This window comes from Aotus nancymaae, unplaced genomic scaffold (genome assembly GCF_030222135.1).
Source record: "Aotus nancymaae isolate 86718 unplaced genomic scaffold, 86718_ANA_hifiasm-v0.15.2.pri h1tg000064l_1, whole genome shotgun sequence".
Taxonomy (NCBI): domain Eukaryota; kingdom Metazoa; phylum Chordata; class Mammalia; order Primates; family Aotidae; genus Aotus; species Aotus nancymaae.
The window spans coordinates 13,260,431-13,267,286 of record NW_026988479.1 but is presented as its reverse complement, the minus strand read 5'-3'; the positions used below and the strand labels follow the sequence as shown (position 1 = coordinate 13,267,286).

General features: G+C 47.8%; 1 non-coding gene across 1 annotated transcript; it reads right to left on the bottom strand.

Annotated features, from left to right (window-relative positions):
- Positions 1-5,957: 5,957 nt before the first annotated feature.
- On the bottom strand, positions 5,958-6,097 carry LOC135270666 (small nucleolar RNA SNORA57). Its single transcript, XR_010338809.1, has one exon. It is a non-coding gene; the product is annotated as a small nucleolar RNA SNORA57 (small nucleolar RNA).
- Between the last annotated feature and the right edge of the window lie 759 nt (positions 6,098-6,856).

Here is a 6,856-nt window from a genome sequence, read left to right as displayed (position 1 = left end):
GGCACTATTGTTTCCATTTTAGTTGGAGAAACAGATGTTTAGAGGTTAAATCTTGACCAAGCTCACAAAGCTAATCATTGGCAAGTGGATTTGAAGCAGGTTCTGTGCCTACAGTGAAGTGCATATGTGATCTAGTGGCTCTGAGACTCCTGAGAAGCGGCCAAGTAATTCAGCATGGGGAGATCACTTAGGCTTCATGGAGGAGGAAATAGTTGAGTAGGGCATCAAAGGATGAAGAGAAGCTCTCAATAGGCAGAGATAGGCAACATGTTTCTCAGGAAGGGTGGGAGGGAGGCCCAAAGGATAAGCATATCAGATAGTGGGAAGTCAGAGAGGAGGTGATCTCACCACCACCCCCATAACAGGGTGAGCCTGGCACTTAAGGGACTTGCCTCATTTCCCAACTTTGCCCCAGGGAGATTTTGCCTATGCCCTTTTAACAGCCACCATCACAAAGCCTCCTTGTGTCTTCTGAAAGAGACCTTCTGACTCCGGCTGGCTCGCCATTATAGGGGAAGAGACGGAGATCTGTGGTGAAGGAGCCCAGAAATGAACTCCCAAACCAAATACCATACACTCAGTTCCTCAGGGGTTACATGTCAAGACTGTCTTAGGGAATGCAGCCCCCTAGCTGGTCAAAGAAAGCAGACTGTGGTCTAAAGGACACAATGGAAAGTAGATCCAACTTAATCTGGGTTTGAGTCTCAGCAAAACCATCAGCTGGGTGAATTCAGGCAAGTTGCTTAATCTTGCTGAGCTTCAGTCAAAAAATGATGGGCCTTTTTGCTAAAAAGTGGTGCCTCATAGGTTTGTCAGAGAGGAAGAGGAAATGGCTGGCTGGCGGGTATATTGATCTAATATTTCCTTCAGTGCTGGGTGTTCGGGACTTGTCAAATCTGGATTTCTCCGGAAGGAAACAGACAGTATGCAAGCTCAGCAACTTGGGTGGGAAGGTAACCCCCAGCAAGTAAAGGGAAAAAGAAGAGGTGGTGGGTGAAGCATGGAAAGAGAGTTTCCAGTCCTAAAGTCTTAGTACCATGTGGGAACAATTCCATGAACCTCTCTGAGCCTCAGTTTCTTCACCTTCAAATGTCGACTCAGTGAATAGTGGCAGAGTGCTTGAATTGCTATGTCATCTATTTTATTTATTTACTTATTGAGACAGAGTCTCACTCAGTTGCCCAAACTGGAGTACCATGGTGCTATCTTGGCTTACTGCAACCACCGCTTCCCAGGTTCAAGTGATTCTAGTGCCTCCTCCTCCCAAGTAGCTGGGATTACAGGCACGCGCCACCAGGCTCAGTTAATTTTTGTATTTTTAGTAGAGATGGAGTTTCGCCATTTTGGCTGGGCTGGTCTCAAATTCCTGGCCTCAGGTGATCTGCCAGCCTCAGCCTCCCAAAGTGCTGGGATTACAGGTGTGAGCCACCAACCAGCCAACTGTTTGTATTTTACAAATGAAATTGAGGTTAAGCCCTGCCCTGGTTCCAGCATGTAGTGTGTATGTGTGTGTGTGTGAGATAAATAGTCGTTTAAATTACACAAAATTTGGGACCCCTGTGTTTGAATTAGCAAGAGATCAAGCCCACTGCCTCTACTTTTTCTGCTGCCCAAGGAATTGGAAAACGCGGCCATTTGACTGAACTGGCCATCCAGGAAAGGGGAGGCAAAGGAGAATAAACACAAATTAGTATTTCCGTAAATTAGCCTGACATACTAAAATTTACTGAGTGCTCATTATCTGCCAGATACTCTGCTAAGCACTTCACATATAACACATTTAGTAGGGTCTAAATTACACGTTGGAGGATAGCCTAGGGCTTAACAGTACTAGTAACTCCCAAGTTTGTACTTGGAGTCCAAGGCTGCTTAGGAGGTTGGGAGTCCTGCCTCTCCCGGTAGCTTGCTGCACATCCGTGGCTATTGCCTATGTACCTTTGCTGCACATCCGTGGCTATTGCCTATGTACCTTCACCTCTCCAAGCCCCAATTTCCACTCTCTGCCTCTTGGGTCCCAGTGAAACAGTAAGCTACAGTATGTTAAGTGGCAAAGAGATAAACAACAGCAATATAAATAACGGCAGGCGTTTATTGAGCTGATGTGGATGGCAGGGGCATCCCAATCCTGAAACACTATCCCCTCGTCTCCCCCACGGCAGCGGAACCCTGTGTTGAATCCCGGCTGCGCCCAGCCCCGCACCGGCGCGGGTGGAACTGCGTGGGGGAAGCTGCGGGCGGCGTGCGGAGGAAGCGCGCCGCCTAATGCAGTTGTCAGTTAATTAGGGGAGGTTATATCATCAACGGCGGGATCGATACAAAGGGAATTAAGAGGCTCGGCTAGCGCCACCTCGAGCTCTCCGCGCGGGTTGCGGGCCGAGGGTCGAACTCCACGAAAATTCCGTACGCATTAGCCGACCGTCAGCTGCCGCTCGGGGCTCGGGGCGGGCGGAGCGTCAGAGCTGGGCCGGAGGCGGGAGGCCGGGCCGGACGGGCGCCCCTGCCTGGGTAGCCCCGGAGTCCTGGCGGGGCGCGGTCCCGTCTTCACTGCTGGAGGCCCTCGGAGGCGTTGCGGCCTGGCCCAAGGGAGGCCAGGGGCGCGATGGCAATGGCTGGGTTAATGTTTAAACATTCCAAAGAGCCCCTGGTGCTGTTCCCAGCGCACTCAGCCCAGGCTCCTCAACATGCTCAGCTAGCTCATGCCGCAAGTCCAGGCGAGTCACAGGGAAGCCGCCCTGACCTCCCTAGACCAGCCCAGACCATCATGTCACCCACCCTCACGGCACTTCGTGACATTTATCACAACGGGACTATATAGTGATCTATAGAAGGTTTTGTTCCAAACTAAATGCAAAAATAAATAAATGAAATGAAAAAGGTGGTGGTTCTGTACACTATCTTTCTCCCGACCAGACTATAAACTCCAGGAGAGCGGGACTTAATGGGTCTGCCTTGTGTAGCTGCACCCAAAGTGCCTGGAAGATGCAAGTGCTCAGTACATATCTGCCCAAGGAATGAATCCCCTTAGCAGCCCAGGGAGTTGTTAGGGTGAGGAAACTAAGGCTCAAAGAAATGACTTACCCAAGATCATACTGATCTCCCAGCTCCCCAAGCTTTTTCCTTGAGTAAATTAATCTGTCTGAACCTTGGTTTTCCCATCTAGGAGAAATTTAGTTTGTAGCTGCCTCCATACTAAGTGCCAGGGACTGTGCTAACATTTTACTTACATTTGCTCATTTGATTCTCACAACAACCCTGTGAGATAGAAATCATGTTATAAGCTGGGTGCGGTGCCTCACACCTGTAATCCCAGCACTTTGGGAGGCTGAGGCGGGCGGATCACCTGAGGTCAAGAGTTCGAGACCAGCCTGGCCAATATGGCGAAACCCCGTCTCTTCTAAAAATACAAAAATTATTTTGAAGGATGATTGACGATCAATAAAGAAAAAAAATACAAAAATTAGCTGGGTGTGGTGGCGCATGCCTGTAATCCCAGCTACTTGGGAGGCTAAGGAGGAAGAATCACTTGAACCTGAAGCAGAGGTTATAGTGAGCCGAGATTGTGCCATTGCCCTCCAGCCTGGGCACTAGAGCAAGAATTCATCTCAAAAAAAAAAAAAAAAAAAAAAAAGAAAGAAAGAAAGAAAAGAAAGAAATCATGTTATAAAGGAGGAACTTGAAACTAGCAAGAGCTGGCCTCATCATTTGTCTGTTTGCCCTCGGATCCATTGTTCTCCTTCTAATACTCTGTGTCATAGGTGGGCTACCCCTACACTCCATCCCCATCCCATCCCCAGGCAGGCTGCTTCTCCCAGGCTCCCTTGTCAGCTGGCTTTGGCTGGGTTTGGACAATGGGAGCCACAGGCACAAGATTGAGGGTGGGAGGACAGAAGAAGCTAGGATACCCACAACCTTGTCAGTTTCTGGCTCCGTCTCCTTCATCTGGCCCCCATGCTAGGGAAGGTAATGGTTTCCTGCTCTTGCTAATCTCTGGGTTGCCCCAGTTTCCCCTGTTTGTCTTCTCACTTCTTCCATTACTTATAGCCACAGTATTAACTTCTCACTGTTGGAAATACTCAGTGAGTTCATTTTCCTGATTACCAGAAGAGCCATGGTTTGTATCCAAATCTGTCTGACCACAAAATTTACATACTTAAAGTTTTTCATGCTTAAAGTTTATTGCAGATGACAGTAGGGCAAAGCAGTTAAAAAATGATAACCACTGAGCCACGCTGCCCAGAAAGCTCTTCCTAGGTAGCTTCTGTAGGAGAAATTCATTTTAAAGATAATGGCTCACCCATAAAACCTATTTATAATTTATTATGTTTTAAAATTCTATTTTCCATAGTTAAAATATTGTTTACACCTGTAAATGAAGGTCATTATAGCATCTACCTGGTAGGGATACTGTGAAGACAAAATAAGCTAATCTATGCCAAACACCTGCACGACAGTTCACTGACAGTTCCTTCCCCGATTCCTTTAAAACCTGGGGAAGTTTTAGTGCCTTCAGTGTTTTCAGCTTGGGAATCCCGGAGTGTGGAGGATGGCAGCTCTGCCTTTCATTCTGAGTATTCTCCTTATTGCATTGTAGATTCACCTTGCCCACTGGACCAGTGAATTTGAAGTAATTAGATGGCCAGCCTGGCAGCTACAATACACAGAAGATGTGAGCAATGAATGTTAGATCTGACTGAATGCTCCCAAATCAATTGGACTGCCCCCAGAGACTTGGCTGGCAATGAACGAGAGTGTGAGGTGCTTTTGACACAGGCATTCAGGACCTGATTTGAGCAAAGATGTCTGCTTAACAGTCCTGAGGGCAATTTTCTCCTGATTGATTTGCAACTTTCCATCTTAATGGAAAATAAGCCAAGTGTAAAGGAGGTAGTTTTCTCCTTGAACCAGAAATCCTTGTTGTGCTTTCCTTTCTGAACTTGGGGGGTACCATATCCTATTACCTGAAAAGGGGTTACAGAGGCCAAAGTTTGCTGGGAGATGGTGCAAAGGTGTAGGAGTTGGGGACAGGAGCTCAACTCACACAATCCCCAGTGACTTGGGAGAACCCAAAGACTAGAAAATCTGTGGAGGTCAAGAAACTGTCCTTGCCGAAAGAGATCGTGCCATTGCACTCCAGCCTGGGCAACAAGAGTGAAATTCCATCTCAAAAAAAAAAAAAAAAATCTGTCCTTGATGACTGAACTGCACATAACAGATTAGGTCTTTAGCTACCACAGCCTAGAGCCTGGGGCTGGGAGTCTCACCTGTTCCCTGGGATAAGGTTCTTCATTTGAGCCTACACTGACTGCTGCAATTTGCTGTGAGCTCATATGAGTCATTGATGTCAATGCAATTTATAAAAGTTTGTAGACCGTACAAATATATTTGATGTTATTCTTTTAAACTAGTTTGGCAGCTCTTTACCACAGTAGTATAAGCCTCCTACCCCTAGAGCTTAATAGCACAGGATTTGGAGCAAACAGACCCAGGTTCCAATCCCAGTTCACTGCTGACCCGATTATTTCTTACCTCATCTTTCTCAGCCTCAGGTTTGTCATCTATAAGGCAGGAATAATAGTACCTACTTGGAAGAGTTGTTGTGAAGATTAAATTAGACACTAGAGTGAGAGTTTAAGAAATAGTAGTCATTATTAAAATTGTTGGCCGGGCATGGTGGCTCACGCTTGTAATCCCAGCACTTTGGAAGGCCAAGGTGGGCGGATCACAAGGTCAAGAGATCGAGACCATCGTGACCAACATGGTGAAATCCTGTCTCTACTAAAAATACAAAAATTAGCTGGGCATGGTGGCACGTGCCTGTAGTCCCAGCTACTCGGGAGGCTGAGGCGGAAGATCACTTGAACCCAGGAGGCGGAGGTTGCAGTGAGCCGAGATTGCCCCACTGCACTCCAGCCTGGCGACAGAGCAAGACTCTTGTCTCTTTTTTTTTTTTTAATGCCCGGTGTCTCGGTGCTTGAGGATAGAACCAGCGGATGAGAAGTCACCGGCACCGAAGACATGACGCTGAGGGGGCCAGAGCCCTTTCCCTCTTCCTATGGGGAGCGGATCCACAAGCCCGGTCCCCGCCAAGAAAAGGAGGGTAAGACTCCATCTCAAAAAAAAAAAAAAAACAAAACTGTTGGCCGGGAGTGGTAGTTCACGCTTGTAATCCCAGCACTTTGGGAGACCAAGGCAGGTGGATCACTTGAGGTCAAGGTTCAAGACCAACCTGGCCAACGTGGTGAAACCCTGTCTCTACTAAAAATACAAAACTTAGCTGGGCATGGTGGCTCATGCCTGTAATCCTAGAACTTTGGGAGGCCAAGGTGGGCAGATCACCTGAGGTCAGGAGTTCAAAACCAGCCTGGCCAAGATGATGAAACCCTGTCTCTACTAAAAATACAAAAACTAGCCAGGTATGGTGGTGGGTGCCTGTAGTCCCAGCTACTTGGGAGGCTGAGGCAGGACAATTGTTTAAACCCAGGAGGCAGAGGTTGCAGTGAGCCGAGATTGCACCATTGCAATCCGTCTCAAATTTCTAAAATGATGCTGAGTCCTAGGGATAGATGGGGTTGGAAGAGTTATGCTGAGATTATTCTAAATTTAAAAACAAATGGCCAAGAGCAGTTGTCCAAGCCAAAGCTCATGCCTCTAATCCCAGCACTTTGGGAGGCCAAGGTGGGTGGATCGCTTGAGCCCAGGAGTTCGAGACCAGTCTGGACAACATGGTGAAACCCTTGCAGTCCCAGCTGCTCAGGACGGTGAGGTGGAAGGATCACCAGAGCCTGGGGAGGATGAGACTGCAGTGAGCCATGATCATGCCACTGCACACCAGCCTGGGCGACAGAGTGAAACTGTC